At 39.8% G+C, this 17,654-nt stretch overlaps 1 protein-coding gene across 3 annotated transcripts in view; it reads left to right on the top strand.

Annotated features, from left to right (window-relative positions):
* The window catches only part of stpg2 (sperm-tail PG-rich repeat containing 2), a 67,625-nt gene that overhangs the window by 32,984 nt on the left and 16,987 nt on the right, over positions 1-17,654 (top strand). The gene's annotated exons all lie outside the window — the stretch shown is intronic.

Consider the following 17,654-nt stretch of genomic DNA (forward strand, 5'->3'; position numbering starts at 1 on the left):
ATGCACATGTAATGTTGTACCACATAGAAACAAAACACAACCATGCACAATTGACTGATGAGAAAAGTGCTTGATGACACTCCCACCCCGAGGCTTCAGACAGCAACACTCCCATCATGCTCTGCACAATTCATAATCCTGATGGATTGAAAGATTTGAAGAACAGAGGGGCAGAGTAGTATTGTCGTCATATCCAGTGGCAATATTAACTAGTCTTTTTTCACACAAGATTATTACTCCTTCTATCTTTCTTTTTGTGTCCCCTCCCTCTCTGTTTCATCTGCTCTGGGCTATAAACAAATAAAAAAGAAAGTGGCATGTATTGGTATTGATTTTTGCATGGGAATCAGTCAGTTTTCCACTGTGTATTTATGGCTGGTTACCTCATCTACCTGTCCTAGCTACCAATCTACTTTTGCCTAATCATGAAGTCTCAGTAAATAGTATCTTGATTAGCTTAACAGCACACAGTCCCCCAGAATTAAAAGGAACAAGCAATACCACATCTTACCCACTTACTCAGCAACTAGACTGCAACTAAACATCACTGTGTCAAGTAGGGATGAACCGAAAATCGGACCACCAAAACTTTTCGGCATTGTCTGTTATGTTCAATGAGATCCTGGATTTTAGTGAGGTTAGTACACAGTCATAGCCAGAAATGTAATGGTAGGGGAGACCAGGAACAGTTGTAACATTTTTGACATTCCTGTCTATAACTTTGAGCTCTTTTAACCCAGTGTGTTCAAACTGATATACAAACAGCTTCAAGTGTTTGCTAATAAATGGCCTAGAACATGCCTGTGCAACACAAACAGAAAATGCATGGCCTACTCCACACCAATAATTGGCATGATAATTTATTTCGGTGTTTCGGTTTTCAGTTTTCGGCCTTGGTTTCCTCATTATCGGTTTTCGGTTTCGGCCAAGAATTTTCATTTTGGTGCATCCCTAGTGTCAAGGTGTGTATCAGTTGTGAGTGTGGCTTTGAATATATAAGACAATAAAGTATGAATCAGGAAGGCTTGGCATGTGTGATTTGCATGCACAATTCTTTCTAGCTAGCATTGTGCTGGATAACGCTGCTGCAGAACTTTCTTAAGATTTGTAATTTAAGCATAGCGGCCAAATTGTAATGAATATAGTAGATACATCTTCATATGCAAGGGTATGTAACTGTTTTGCTCCAGTGAGCGAAGTAAACAACTGTGCGATAGCTTTATGCTAGCTAGCCACAGATTTTTCTGACAGTGTTTGTGGACAGTAAGCTGCAGGGATTGTTTTTTTGGTACAGTCTTGGACTGATTTTACCAGGAACACATTTTCTTTCTGTTATTTCCCATTCAGTCTTTATCCTTTTACACTTGTTTTTGTTCATCTATAAAGTTTCTTACTTGAGACACTGCTGAATTTAATCTCATTGTGCTCCTCCAATCACAGTCCATGTGATCTCTAACTCTACCACTGCATCTGAATTTTGCTTTCTGTTCTATATGAAATATCTACAGAGTTATAATATGGGATGTACTAACGCCAATAATTTCCCTGTTGTTTTAACATAAACTGAAAGTCTGACTGACCAATTAGTTAAAAGCAGGGGTGTCAAACATACGGCCCGCGGGCCAAAACAGGCCCCCCAGAAGTTCCAATCCAGCACCTGGGATGTCTTTGCAAAGTGAAATTTTTGCAATTTTTCAATAAGAGTAACTGCTATTTCAGATTTGTCCTCTGGGGTCGCATACAATCATAGTGCTGATTGAGTGCACCTGAACGGCGCTCTGGGAGTTTTTTTTCTCAAAACAAGAAAAGAATATTTGCAGTTTGCATAATCTGGTGGAAATTCATAGACTTTTTAGAGCACTTCATGATCAAATTTTTCATGAATCCATTTTTTGCACTAAAATAAAGGTCTGGACCAGTTATGATTTTGCTGGTCTGGCTCACTTGAGATCAACTTTGGCTGTACGTGGCCCCTGAACTGAAATGAGTTTGACACCCCTGGTTTAAAAGTAAGAAAAGACTCAGTCAATATTAAGCAAAATGTATTTAACACAGCTAAACACTCACACACTGCTCTGGTTGAGTGGTTACATGCCAGTTTAACATGACACAAGCCCTGTTTTCTCAGCCAAAACACTGCACGCCATGAGATGCCATCTGTCGTTAGTGCTTGTTTTCATCCAAGTAGTAGAGCATTACAGCATTGTGGCAGTAATCATTTATTGGAGCTACAGCCCCAGCAAGTGGTGGGTTGCTGCGGTACAGCTTTGAAAACAACAGACTGACATTTTGAGCTAATATAAATAATTTGTTCAACTGACAAATAATTCTGGTGCCAAATAAGTCGCTTTTCGACTGCAGGAACTTTACCCTGGAACTAGGGACTTTACCCCTGAAATACGTGTGTTTTCGACCGGAGGAACCAGGGTCTAAATTTAGTTCATGGGTTGTTAATCTCCCCCCTGAAAATTCCTTGCTTGGGGGGTAGTACTTTTTGAAGGTCCCGGGACTTTCGGGGGGCAGAGCCTGCAATACTGAACGTGTCTGATTGGTAGATTAACCGCAGTGTTTTTATTCTGCCCGCCATCCGCAGTAACATCACACACATCTGTGATTCACTTGACTTCTCTTTCTTTCTTTTGTTTTTAAAAGTGACCCTGTAACTGGAGACCTTCAGCTGAACATAAGGGTGTTTATGGAATTTACACAGTTGTTGAAACACAGTGGGAATTCCTGGGATTGCATACTAGTTAGTTTTTTATTAAAATGTCAAAATATCCTCATCAGATAAGTATTTAATGATCATCTAAATACCTTTATGAGGGAGGCATCCAGCTGAAAGTTGGCAGTTAACAGGGTCGCTGTTTAAACCAAAACACTAGCTGATCTCTGCCACGACTTTTTGAGTTAAAAACGATTTAACAGGCTAACTGTTGTGTTGCCCATAATGATACCTTCCTGTCCGTCTGCTTCAGTGGTGTCATCTGTGATGAATGGCATTCGTCTTTATTTTACTACCCTTTACCGGTCTGGTGGTGTAGTGCAGTTGTTCTCAAAGTGGGGTCCTGGGACCCCTGGGGGTCTGTGGGGGTCCGTGAAATAATTTGAATAAATTTCTGATAAACAATAAAATTGTGCTGTGTCAGTACAAAACAGCATATACAACATTGTTATGATACCATTTGGTGGCTCGAAGGGATATGTGAGTCTTGCTACTGTTAATTTTCTGAAAGCATTTAAGATCAATTACTTGAAAAGTATAAATGCTGTCATGTTGAGTCCACAAGGAATGAAATGACCCTCTGTTTTAAAGTATACAAGTGGTATTTACTTGATTCAAATTGAAGTGTTATCTGTTTATCACTGGTACAGGTCTGAAGTATTTACATTGATACGTTTTACAATACAAATAGTTCCAAGGGAAACTAAGAGTGCAAATGGTAGTAAGCATGTGCTTTAGTGATGGGAAGTTCAGCTCTTTTCAGAGAGCCGGCTCTTTTAACTCTGCTCCCAAAGAAGAGCCTGCTCTTTCGTCTCCTGAACGGCTCTTAATTTAGGATCTTTTGTAGCCATTTGCTTACCTTAACTTTGCAAAAAATAATGGTTTGTGTTGAAAACCCTTTTACGTACAGTGTTTTTAAGAGAAGCCTTAAAATTGCCCAATTTTGTACATTTATTCTATTACAAAACCATTCTTACCTTAACCCTAGGGTTAGGGATAGGGTTGTGATTAGGGTTAGGGTGAAGGCAGATTTATACTTCTGCGTCGAATCGACAGCGTAACCTACGCTGGGGGTCCGCGTAGCTCCCGTACCTACGCCGAGGCATATGCACGTAGTTGACGTGCACCTCCTCCAAAATGTAAACTACCCGTAGAGCCGACGCAGACCGCAAGCTCTGTGATTGGTCCGCTCGGCGCATTGTGGGTTATGATTAGGGTTGTGATTAGGGTTGTGGTTAAGGTTATGATTAGGATTAGGGTTATGATTAGGGTTAGGGTTAGGGTTAGGGTTGGGATTAGGGTTAGGGTTATGATTAGGGTTAGGGTTATGATTAGGGTTTGGGTTATGATGAGGGTAAGGATTATATAAGGGTTGGGATTAGGGTTAGGGTTGGGATTAGGGTTAGGGTTATGACTAGGATTAGGGTCATGTTATGGTTTGGGTTAGGGTTATGATTAGGGTAAGGGTTAGGATAAGGGTTGGGTTAGTGTTGGGATAAGGGTTAGGGTTATGATTAGGGTTAGGGTTAGGGTTAGGATTAGGACTAGGGTTTGGGTTAGGGTTAGGGTTAGGGTTAGGGTGAGGATTAGGATTAGGGTTAGCGTGAGGGTTAGGGTTATGATTAAGGTTAGGGATAGGGTGAGGATTAGGATTAGGGTTAGGGTTAGTGTTAGGGTTATGATTAAGGTTAGGGTTAGGGTTAGAACCAGAAATAAACTCAAGCAAACAGTTCCCAGAACCAAACTCATGCAAACAGGAACAGAACCAAACTCAAGCAAACAGAACCAGAACCAAGTCAAGCAAACAAAACCAGAACCAACTCAAGCAAACAGAACCAAAACCAGAACCAAACTCAAGCAAACAGAACCAGAACCAACTCAAGCAAACAAAACCAGAACCAATTCAATCAAACAGAGACAAGAACCAAACTCAAGCAAACAGAACCAAAACCAAACTCGAGCAAACAATACCAGAACCAGAACCAGAACCAAACTCAAGCAAACAGAACCAGAACCACTTCAAGCAATCAGAACCAGTACCGACTCAAGTAAACAGAAACAAGAACCAAACTCAGCAAACAGACCCAGAATCAAACTCAAGCTAACAGAACCAGAACCAAACTAAAGCAAACAGAACCAGAACCAACTCAAGCAAACAGAACCAGAACCAGAACCAAACTCAAGCAAACAGAACCAGAACCAGAACCAACTCAAGTAAACAGAAACAAGAACCAAACTCAAGCAAACAGAACCAGAATCAAACTCGAGCAAACATTATTAATGTCATCAGTGTGGGTTGGCATTTAGAAAAATCAGATACCTCAGCTTGAATGGGCTGATTAGATTTCTCCTCTCAGTGAGAATTTGCCCTGTCTTTGAGAAGAACCCTAACCCTAACTCTAACCCTATCAGAAGGAACAGATGTAGCCACGATACACAGCCTCCCCTCCATCACCTATATCCTCACATGTGATTGGCTGCATGGCCGCCATGCTGACCAATCAAAACAAAGTTCTGCTGTGAGCAGAGCTGGGGCTGGGCACTGAGAGAGCTAAGCAGCGAAAGGAAAAACTGGGAGCCGGCTCACATTGAGCAAGAGCCGGCTTCTGATTCACTATAAAGCATCGACTCTCAGAGCCGCAGCTTTTGATCATGACACATCACTAATGTGCTTAATCTGTGTTACAATTATGAGGGGGTCCTTGGACAATTTTCTCACCTGTAAGGGATTCCTGGCTCCAAAAAGTTTGAGAGCCCCGGTGTAATCTACTCAGGGCTTTAGCCCACGGTCGAAACGCCGACAACAATGGGGGAACAGGAACCTTTTAGTTCCGGGGAAAGAAGTTCTGGGGGCTAAAAGACCCCGGAACTCTTGGTTGAAATCTATAGTAAGGTTGGTGGTGTTTCATTGTTTGGCTGACTAAACATACACATCCCTAGTTATAAGTAACCATAGCTGTATTATGTCTTGGCCCAATGAACAAAAGCAACTGTTATTCAAACCATCACCAAGGTTATAAACATTACGAGACATACATGCTCCTCTCCCTCACAACCTGTGAAGCAGATGAGGAGAGGCAATCAAATTAGATGTTCTTAATGTTGAATACTTTAGCCATCATTACTTCTTGCATGTCTTGGTAATGGCCCAGAATACCAATTTTCACTTATTTTGACTCTGTCAACTCTAGGTCTGGTTTTCAGACTTAGAAAAAGGAGTTAGCCAAACAAAAAACAATTAATGAGAAACACTGGTAACAAAGTATTGTCTTCGATGGCATAAATCAAAACCAAGATATTAAATGATTTAAGAGTAATTTTATGGGCCCTATCAGTCTCCAGTTGCTGTCTCGGAAGTCTTTTAATTGAAGGCTGCAGCTTCAGCCTGATCCAGTGTGTGTCTCCTTCTTATTGTACTCAGGCTGTCTAAAGCGCCTCTGTCTGGGTTTCCTCCAGCTTTACAGTTAAATTGTTAAATTGACCTTCATTAAAAGTTGTGCAAGTCTCTGGCTGGTCAAATAAAAAGCCTGTTATCAAACAGTTTGCTGGATCTAAGTGAAGTTGGATTCTCAAATCATAAAATGTACTGATCAGTTAACAGGGATAGAGAAGAGGCGTGTTAGATGATGATCGACAAATGGATGAAAGGACTCAATACAACTTTTAGAGGCTACTGTTTTAACACCCCTGAAAACCCTAAAAAATGTAGCCCTGACAAATGTATTACAGTACAAATAAATTGTAATTTCCTTACTAATGTTGGATTTAATGGTGGTGCTTTGGAAAGGTTATGAGCTCCTTAAAAAACAAAGCTGATGATTTGGATGATTCTAGCAGGAGCATAAATATGCTCAACAAGTTCACCAGCAGTGTGGAGACTGTCTTTCCAGAAGAGAACAACAATATTGATTGTTTCAGAAAGTGCCTGAACACCTGTTCATATCAAAGCATAAGGCTCATTAAAGTTTATAGATTTTCTTTTCCATCAGGAACGAAGGCAGAAGTGTTTCTAAGTGATCATTGTTTCTCTTAACAGAAACGTTTTCCCTTTACTATGGTCACTGTAAGGAATCAAACATCTCCCACCCATAACAAAGCAGCAATTTTAACCGATTGAGGAGATCAGTGTTGTCACATTATAAAACAATGTTGACAGGAAAAAAATAGTGTCCCCTCTTAAGGGATTCAGACAAGGAAACATTTGGATTTATTCTTTAAAGCTGAATTTAGAAGTTTTGTTGCGAATGGACGAATCGATTACAACATTCTATATGTCTTTCTCCTCTCCTTTTATCTGTTTTTATAGCTGACACTTTTCTTTGAAGGAAAGCACAAGAAGAAAGCCTTGGAGTGTCAGAAAGGGGCTCAGTTTGTGACATGGCAGCTTTTCCACAGATTGACTCAAAGAACTTGTCAGCTGTTGGTGGTGACAGAGAAAAGTTCAGGGGAACATTAAACCAGCATAGAAACCTGTTGGCTTCTAACACCAAGGTTACTGAAAATGATGACAAACTTTATTCCATTATGAAGACAAGGAGATGAAGAACTAAAATTACATCACTGATAATAAAAAAGTATGACAAATATTTCGTTTTTGCTCACCAAACGAGAAGAGCATAAAATGTTCATATTGGACCATCAGATAATAATAATCCATGATATTTTCCTCAATTGTACATCTAAATTTCCATTTAAAGCACAACCAATTCACTCCTGTGACAGGGGTACAAATCTCACTCCCTTCTTGCATCCTTCTTATTTCCATTAATGATCTTTCTCCTGATGCATAACTGAAAAAGCCACAACTGGAAACCAGGCTGACATCATTTTAATATTGGTCGTTTTTCGACGCTGTTAACTTTAATAGGCCTATGACAAAGCCTTGAATTATCCTAGTTTGACAATATGTTAGACAATATATTTGGTAAGATGTTTTACAGTTTTGATCAACTCTCATCATTAAAGGTGGCGATACAGTTGAGAGCGCAGAGAATGCCTGTTAGCGCACCTGTCACCACATGCACCACCAGGACCATCGTAAAGTGCAATACATCTCAGCTCAGTGATGACACACAGACACAGACATAGACATCGGGGCCAAAGAAAGAGTGTTGTGTTTCTTTCCTCTTTTAAAGCACTTTTCTTGGTGTGTAGCACACTTTCATGACCCAAGTAGATCAGCAAGGACAGCACAGCAGCATTGAATTATGGGAGAGTGCAGGCTGGATTATGCAATGTAGGTAAGGAATGCAGAGAACACATTTGTAAAACTGTAGAGAGTGAAATGTTGCAGATTTAAACACTTGGTACAACCTTGATACCAGTTCAAACTACTTTAAAGAGAGAAAACGGGTAAACTTAAATTATGGACTAAATTGTTATGACATTTTGAGTTGTGTCGTCTTTAACCAGACTAAAACAATAAAGGGCAAAAAGACTAAAATTGCAAAAACTAAGAAGCGTTTTCATCTTAAGACTAAGACTAAATCTAACATAGTTGCTAAAATTAACCCTGTCTGCATACATGTCTGGGTACCACAGGAACATAGTTCAGCTCTGTCCTGATTTGCAAAGACAGCATGGGGGGAAATGCTTCAAGGAGACAGATGAGTTAAAATAGAGATCATCTTGACTATAAAGAAAAGGCTTCAACGACTGGAATAAATGAGCATGCTTGTGTGAGCAGCAGAGGAAGAGACAGTGAAAAGAGAGAGCAGAAGAAGTGAGTCTTAAAATGTGAGATGGGGCACAGATGGAGAACTTGTCTGTGTAGCACTTTCAGATTTTATGACGTGTGGATGCTCTCTAAGTTATTGCTTGGAGGAAGAGATCACATACACTTGGTGAAATTCTTTTCTCTCTCTTTCCATCTCTTCTCCTCTTGCTGTGAAGTCCTGGTTATTGTTACCATCCCTGCTGTCTTGCTGTTATAAAACAACTCAACTGAAAAACAGCCCTTCTTCAAAACAGCCTGTGACTTCAAGTAAAAGAAATCTTACAAGTAAAGGTGGATAAACACAACATGCCTTCGCCCACATTCACATTAAACAACTTCTGCTTTCCTGGAATCCATACCTTCTTTCTGCTGTTTTATCTAGCTGTATGCACTGTCATCATTTATATCCCATTGATCACACCCTAACATCCAACCTAACAACACAGTGGCAACCAGAGTCCCCAACCTGAAAGCAAATGCACTGTGATTGAATTACATCTTATTTAGAAAGTATAGGAGGAAGGGAAAGTGATTTACTATTTAAATTGCTAAAATTGAACAGGTTTTTGTACCAGGTGAACAAAAAACATCCCTCCACTTTAACTATTAGTGAAGATACAACATTTGTGCCTGACTTTACAATGACCAGCAACACAGTTTACAATTATTGTGGCTACAAAGACACCAGGACACCTATCATTGTACCAACGAAGGACACAAAAAGACGATGACAGACTAAAACAAATTGATGTTATTTCAATCAATCAGTCAATCAATCTTTATTTGTATAGCACCAAATCCCAACAAACGTTAAGATACATTTACAAACATAGCAGGTCTACACTGTACTTTATGTTATATTATGAACAAAGACTCAACATTAAGACATCTAGTCCCATCTTAATCCACCATGAGCATTTCACTTTGCAGTATTTAGCAAGTTACAGCGGCAGTGAAAAACGTCCTTTTAACAGGCAGAAACCTTGAGCAGAACTCATGTTAGACAGCCATCTGCCTCGACCAAGTTGAGGTTGGAAAGAGGAATAGAGGAGAGAGAGAGAGAGAGAGAGGAGAGAGAGAGAGAGGAGAGAGAGGAGGAGAGAGAGAGAGAGAGAGAGAGAGAGATGATAGTGATGAGATGGATAGCAGTAGCTGTTGTGGCTGGAATCCGGCACGCCCATAGCAGTTAGAGTCTTGAACGTCCACAACAGCAGGCCATGTACTGCAGCGACTCAATTTCAGAGGAATTTAATTGCTTTGAAAACCAGATTTTCAAATATTTCATTTTGTTGAATGTACTTTTTTTAAGAATCAGGGGAAGAATCTGATTGGCCATCCCAGTGGGGGAATTTTTGATTGCATTTTGTAATTTCTGTGTAAAACATATATAGTTAGCTATCTGGGTTAACTGTAAAGGCAGTTTATTCCAATTCAACATATAGGCCCTATACATGACGGCCTACTTATAGCATTGGATGCAGGCAGAGGTAACATGAAGTGCCCCATAAAGGGCATGTCTAGTGTTACGTACTGGACCAGGCTACATTCTTTTTCTAACTCTATATTTGCGTCATTGTGAGTTACATATTGGACGCTAGAGATTTTTGTCAGAAGACACGACTTACATTTTTACAAGACAAGATCAGTGTTCCTCCCAGTAACTGTATGTTCAAACATTTCCCTAAAGTTTATTAAATAACAATAATGAAAAGGTTAGAGAACAACCAAGGTTATGGTTGGTCAAACCATATCAGTTTAAAAGAAACAAATGTATCATAACTGTCAGATAGCTCTGATGTACTTACACCCAATGCTGTTCTCTTTTTGCAAATAAAAGTCCTGCAAAAGCACCAAAAAACATTTGAACTAGGGTAATCACAACCTGTATTATTCTTTTGAGTGAACTAAGGCACGGTACACACTACAAGATATTCAGACCAGTTTAGGCTCCATTCCCCTTTCAGTGGAAGATTTTTTCATGATGAAAATTATCTAGCCAGATTTTCATATGATGTGAGGTGGGTTAAGAGTGATTTTACTGCTCTGAAGAAGAAGAGGCCACACTGATTTAAAAGTGTAAATATTAAACATCCACTATTAACAATCACAAATCTTGATATGTGGAAAGAAATAAATGGAAAATGAAGCATGCACTCTGGATTGTCAAGTTGGATAGGACGATAGCCAATCAGGAAGCAGGCTGCTTGAAGAAGGGAAGGACTTGGACAGAAATTTCTTCTGCAGTGGATGTGCCAGGTAGCTAAGCAGCTAGCAAAGTTTGGCTTGACAACAATTCCACTGTCTGTCATGTTTGTTAACTCTAAAGTCACATCCGACTGCAGGAGGTTTTGTGAGATTACAGTTTTGAAAGTGTGGAGTCTGCTTGTTGGTGAATGGAATCCTTTAGTGTGGTGACAGAATCAAACTGAGCTCGATCTGTTGGATTGGATTTGAATTGACCTGCTTTTGAAAGTCTTCAGTGGTGGGTGAGAGATTGATTCACATTTGTGTTCATTTAACAGAGAAAAATAAAACCATGATAAGAAATCGTTGGACCCACAACACAGCCTTGAATCAAATTCAGTATTAAAGTTCATTGGGAATCTATTCAACATTTTAAATTAGATTCAATGAAATGAAACGTGAGCAGGCCTGGCCCCTTAATATGATGCTGTCTATATTATTAGTCAGCAGTCTTGAATTTGGTGTATTTCTTAATCCTGTTTTTCCCTGAATACTAGTTTATCAACTCTTAACCCTCTCTGTCTCCCAGTCTTTCTCATTGCCCGACTCCTCATATGCATGAAGAAAGCACATGTGGTTAGCAGCTGTGTCCGCTGTGTGCATGTGCACCCCTAAATGTACATTTCTACGTCCAGAGTACGGGCACCAGCTGTGGCCAGCAGCTGTGTGTGTAGTGCATTGTGTAAGTTTGTGTGTGTGTGTGTGGGCCCATTTGCAGGTGTGGGCACGTTCCCGTTCTCTGCAGCAGCTGTGTGTTTTGTGTGTGTTTGGTTGCAGACAGCTGTTTAGTAGCAGGTGATGGTTTTAGGAGCCAAGCAGACAGTCATCCAGGCAGGTGGCCAGGGAGACAGCGGGCAGAGCTGAACCCACATGATGTAAGCAGGCCTGGGCTGGGCGTTTACTCAGCCAGGCCTTCTGGACCTCTGCTGGATGGCTGCTGGTTCAGAAGGGACCCAGCTGTGGGTGTCAGTGTTTACACAGGGCTCTAAACCACCCTGACTTCATGGACAGATGACTGATTAATACTGTATATAAATCAGCCACAGTGAGCCAGTCACTGCAAGTCTGCAGGTTTAAACTTAATGTTAAACTGGAGTTAAAACCTTACATTCTGATATACTGTGGAAAGATGAGCTGTTTAGTGCTGAAGTAGTGAAATAAAAGTAATGTGGTTGGTGAATTAAGACAGTTTAAGCAAGTTACAGTTGATGTGATGGAGGGAAAACAGAGTTGTTAAACTTTTGGGAGGGAGAAATGGAGAAAACAGAAGCTCAGGCAAAAATAAGGTAATAAGCAAGACTGAAGTAAATAAAGTAGAAGGAAAGATATACAAGATAACAAAACAGCAGAAAACTGTAGCTGTCAGCAAATTGTTATACTAACTGCTGTCTATAAAGAGTGAATAGGAAGTAAATGGGATCCATATGGTTTCCCTCTGTCTTCTTATCTATATAGAGGACCTGTCTAAAAGCTCATTAAAGCCTTATGACACCAGCCTTACCTCTGCTAATAAAAGCAGACAGATGGTTATCAAGCCCAATGATGAGACACCAGCTGTGCTTATGACACACAGGGACTAAGAATGTCTTTTCAGGGGGGAAAAACAAGCAACAAAGCTGTGTTCACTTTAGTTTAATTACTATGCATTTGGTTACATAAGATAAACAAACACACAAAGTTTGAATAAAGATTTGATAAAATATGAATGTATAACTTCAAAAAGTGTGCAAACTGTTTAAAGTCATGCATGTGGAAAGTTTGCTAATCATTGTCCAGTTAAGTTTGAAGGCAATATGGCTACAGGAAGTCCTTTACATTGTGCATACTTTTTCACATGCAGCACCTCTCACCTGCTGCATGTTCCCTTGTTAAGAGATAGATACAAACCCTCTGTAACTATGTGCATGTAAGAGGCACAGTTCAAGTCAACTCATTATTATTTGTAACACTCTAAGTGTGGGCAACTTGCTTGTTATCTGCATGGTAAGCCAGCAAGACTGAGGAAAAGTGCAAGAGTGGATAGATTTTAATGATGTGCAGCTTTCAAAACAGGAACGACCTGCATAATTTGAGTCTTAATTGATCACAAAGCCATGAAACATCACATACATATGTGTTCCCATCAAGATTCATAATTGAGTCCCCGATTAGTTTCAACCATTCAGTTCTTTTTTTTTCAGTACAGTTGAGTTTGTTCTTAACTGAACACAAACTCAAAGTTTATTCTTAAGCAGAGAAGTTTATTTAACGGAAAAAAGGTCAAATTGAGGCAGAGCGGTGACCAACTAAGCACAAATAGTGAACTTTTCTGATAGCTATGTGGATTCATCATGGCTTGTTTTTGTACAGTAAGTGTAGATATGCCACACTAAAATATATGCCTGCACATACACACAGACGAGCACAGGCTTTAGCGTGCATACACAGTAGGAATATATATTGTCTCCTCTTGAATGATCTGAAATATGGAAATACAGTCTGAAAATAGCACTCTGCTCCACTAGGAAGAATGAAAGGTTTAAAGAGTAATGAGAGGATGAAGAATGGAAGGCGAGAGTAGCATGCTCGCACACTCAAAAGCTCTTTCACACACACATGCATCACATGTGCTACGTCGACCATTAGTCAAAGCTGTCACTGAATATACTAAGCCAATCATTAGTGAGATGGTTGTCAGGTGTGTTTGAGTGGCCATTAGTGTGAGAGAAGACGGTGAGGAAGAAAGGATGTAAGAAGGTAACGACCAAAACTGAATTTGCGTTGGCATTTTGCTAAACTCTTATAAAAATGGCCACTTAATTGAGCATGTGCCTTGCATTGTGTTTGCATTCAAAGCAGGGTATGATGGGGGTTTGTTAACAGCTAGAAAAATGTTGGTGTAATGAGAATAAAAAGAAGGTAAGAATGGTGTTTATATCTGTGTTTAAAGTACCTGGTAGTTGACTAGAAATGGATGAGTATTATAAAAATTACGAAAAAAGGTAAATCTCAGTATGTCTGATATTTACTTTGTACATTTTTAGTTGTCACCTTAAAACAAAATACAATTGAAGAACATCCATAGTCTCACTGTATGAGTGAATCGTTACGATGTACTAACCAAGCTCACAAATTATGCACTCACATGCTGTAGTCCTATTTCAAGCATGAACTGAGTGCTCACACTGTAGGTGTTAAATCAGGATGGAGCATTTATAATTGCCAATAAAATTCCCTCTGAAAACTACCACAGACAGAAGGAGCAAGAAATGTGAACTACATTATCACCGTTATGACCATAGACTAAAAAAAAATGGACGTCCAATCACTCGGCTGGAAGTGAGGCTTCCACAAAAACTGCTCCCCCTAGTGGCTGGCTGTAGTATAGGTCAACAACTCTGTCTCCCCCATTCATTTGAATGGGGCTGCGGTCAAACTTTAAAAATAAATACATGTCGTACGAATGTTTCTCACATCTGTATGCTGTGGTGATATGTAGTTACTATTTGACTGCTTTGTGTTCAAGGCCTCTTTTTTCTGAAAGTTTCTTTTTGTTAGTTATTAGAGGTTAAAAAACAGGGTTTTACTTCTGAGTTTGCTTTGATTGAAAGCTGCTGTAGAGAGAAACTCCATAGGATCTTGTGAATGTACACTGTAGGGTGGTAGCCTGTATCGTGGAAACACACAAATTCCCGACTGCGCAGACTTTGGCTGCAGAAAATGTACACAATGTCAGCGCTCTGAAACGGGATATTTTCAATGGTAAAAGGCAAAGCAAGGTGTTCATTTTATGTACAGTCTATGGTTATAACACATCAACAAAAACTGAATGTATAGTACAGCTTTATTGGATTGCATTATACTGTATTAAACTGATAGTCATAATGTTACAGCTGACTGGTATCTATATCTATCATATGTCCACATCACGCATCCATAGTGTTCTTAGATGCTGTCTACCATTGGGTAATCAGCTGGTAGCCCTGCTTTCACTGTTCCAAAGAGCTTAGTCAGCCTTTCAAAATTTCTAGCATGACAGAAATTCATCTGACCAGCTGATCAAGCTGTGATCGTATATTGTGCCTCCTTGTAAACTCCACAGCAGACAGTGTGAAATTTGACCTGACATCAAAATTGTGCAACTCAAAAATCAGAATCAGGTCCGAATCTGCTACAAAATCACAGCGTATGCCCAGCTAAAGTCCTCCCTATGGTGTGCATAAGTCTTCACTAAAGCCCCCTAAGACAGTGTTTTTTCATATCTAGCACTTATTACTTGAAACTGTTGTAAAGACATGTCGCCTTACAACACTTGCCACATAAGAATGGTAAAAAATAACACAGAAGATGACAAAGAATTCACCCGTGTTGCAGAGGTTGCTTTTCAGCAGCCACAAATAGTTTTCACCAAACAGTGGAGCAATGCTAATGTATTTCATAGCATGCAACAATTATCTGATCAGAGAGAGGCATTATCATTTTTTAATATAATTTTCTAAGAAGTGCTTTGATAATGTTCAATGTAACTGAACTCTAATCTAATGAAGCATACGTCATCAATCTGATATTCCTTTTTTAAACTATTCCGAATGAGGTCATTGTTATTCATGACATGTCATGTCCTTTTGTCCATGAAGCAGGGGATTGTAACATTTAATGCGGCGTGTCGCCTGTTTGATTGTAAGGTCGTTTTTTTTTAGGACTGAACTCACACATGCCGTGTTTCTCACAAGAAAACACTACTTACTGCGGAAATAAAAATCAGGACATACTATGCACAGCTCATATGCTGCATTGCCTCCCCTTCTATACTTTTGCTTAATTAGTGTTTACCTTTTGGTTTATTTAGTGTTTACTGTGACTCCATGATTTCATGAATTCCTCCTACGGTATCTTGATGGAAAGTTCTGCATTTAAACTATGTCTATGTATGTTATTACAGGTTACATTTGCACTGTGTCATCAGGAAGTTGATAATTTCTTGTTAATTTTTCTTGCTCTGATTCCATCAGAAATGACTGTCAGGTCTCACAGTCAGTCTTAGTGCCAGCGTCACATCAATATTCAATTTCACTGATTCTGTGTCACTGCTTGCCTTCCACAAATGTATCTGTCATCTCCAGTACACTATATATGCACTCTGAGATTTTTTTTCCAGAAAGCCAAGGACAATGTGACAGGATCGTTAAGAAAAAGGCGGAATTTGTGTGTCGGTGTGTATGTGGCAAGATAAGTATTGAGCTGTCTAAATGTCAAGAGTGTGTAATTAAAGACAACCTGAGTGCTGTCAATAGGTGATGACTGCGACTGGGAACAGTGGTCGGCTTCAGATTCAGGTGTAATTTGGACCATAGGCTCCTCGACAGGTGCGTGTGCACATTATGTAGCACGGGTTGGAGGTGATTGCACTGCACAGTTAGACAAGATCCGTGACAGATGTGTGACTACAGTTGTGTGCATTTCTCTTTGTGTGTAGTGTGTATCAAATCCAAAAGGGGACACGCCAAACCATGGGATACAGTAACAGGTGGCCAACATTTCTTCTCACCATCATTCAATTCATCTTAGCAAGCCACAGTTACTTTCAACATCCCACAGAACCGTGTTCGTGTTAGTGTGTGTGCACGCCTACAAATTGACTGTCTCTGCATGTGTTTCGAGGTTGTATTGTCGTGCACATGTTGTGCTTGCCTCCTTTTCCTCCCACTGTGTCGATAATGAAAAGCTAAATGGCCGGGGTTAGCGATGATTAAAGATGGACGGTTACCTAGGAGGAGAAGGAGAAAACAGCGGTGGGGAAATGACAGTTTGAGGTAAATGACAGCTCTGCTATGTTTAGGATAAATGGATCGTGCAGCTATATTCAGCCTTCGCCATCAATTATTCAAAGACCCACCGACAAGACAAATCCCCTGTAACTTAGATTCCACTGCAGCGAGGCTAGTGCAACTTTAGAAACAGGGTTATTCACCCAGTTCTCCTCTCAGATCCCAAACTGTACATCTGGGAGCCATTACATGTTAACTTCAGTAGAGTGTCTCTGCTGTAGCTCTTGATTGTTAGCAAATCAGTGATGACCATGTATGTAATGAGATTATAATGGAGGCTAGTTATCTAAAATAACCTGTAACATGTTTGAAATGTTGCCCATGATTCTATCATCCGCTGTGAAGAATCAGGATAATGACAGGTGTGAGCAAACTGCTCATTTGCACTATGGAGGACATTTCTACCGGTGTGTGGGTGTGGATGTGTTTGCTTCTGCATTTGCATGTAAATGATGTGACATGTACTGCATGTCCTTGCTTCTTTGCTCTGATACTCGTGCATGATTATGTGTACATTGGTTATGTTGCTGCTGGTCTGACAGTGTGCACTGATTACAGATGGTGAGACAGACATTCATGTATAATGAATGTGTCTGTTATACAGAGGACACTCAGTTATGTAATCTAATAAGGTGACCACAGAAATGCCAGGTTTTGAGTGTGATTGTATGTTACATTTTCACACAGCGTTAGATACAGTGACAGGTGATACTGTGGCTTAATTATAAAGCTATTTTTGATACTTAGAAACTATGTGCATTATTATTATTTTCATTCACCAACTATCAGGTTAAGGTAATGACAAAAAAAAAATGACCTTTTTTAAAAAAGATTTCTATTAAGTTTGGTACAGATGTCAGATGTAAGACGCACCTAGCAGTACTTATATAGTGACATTTCTGAGTATTACAATGATTGGCACATATTTGTGCAGCTATTCAAAGGTTCAATACAGTTTGTTTTATTTATTTTTTTCTTTATTGCTAAAAAGTGAACACTGAAGGTTATAACAAATGACATTCTCATACATTTTGTGTAATGGCTGTGCCTGTCCTACATTTCTAAGCCTGACTGGATGGACTCTTGCCACAACTGCAACAGGTTGCTTTGGTGTAATATTGAAGTCCTAGTGTGTGATTTCAGATTGCGCTACAGCATTGCGGAA

Source organism: Notolabrus celidotus, chromosome 9, assembly GCF_009762535.1.
Source record: "Notolabrus celidotus isolate fNotCel1 chromosome 9, fNotCel1.pri, whole genome shotgun sequence".
Classification (NCBI taxonomy): domain Eukaryota; kingdom Metazoa; phylum Chordata; class Actinopteri; order Labriformes; family Labridae; genus Notolabrus; species Notolabrus celidotus.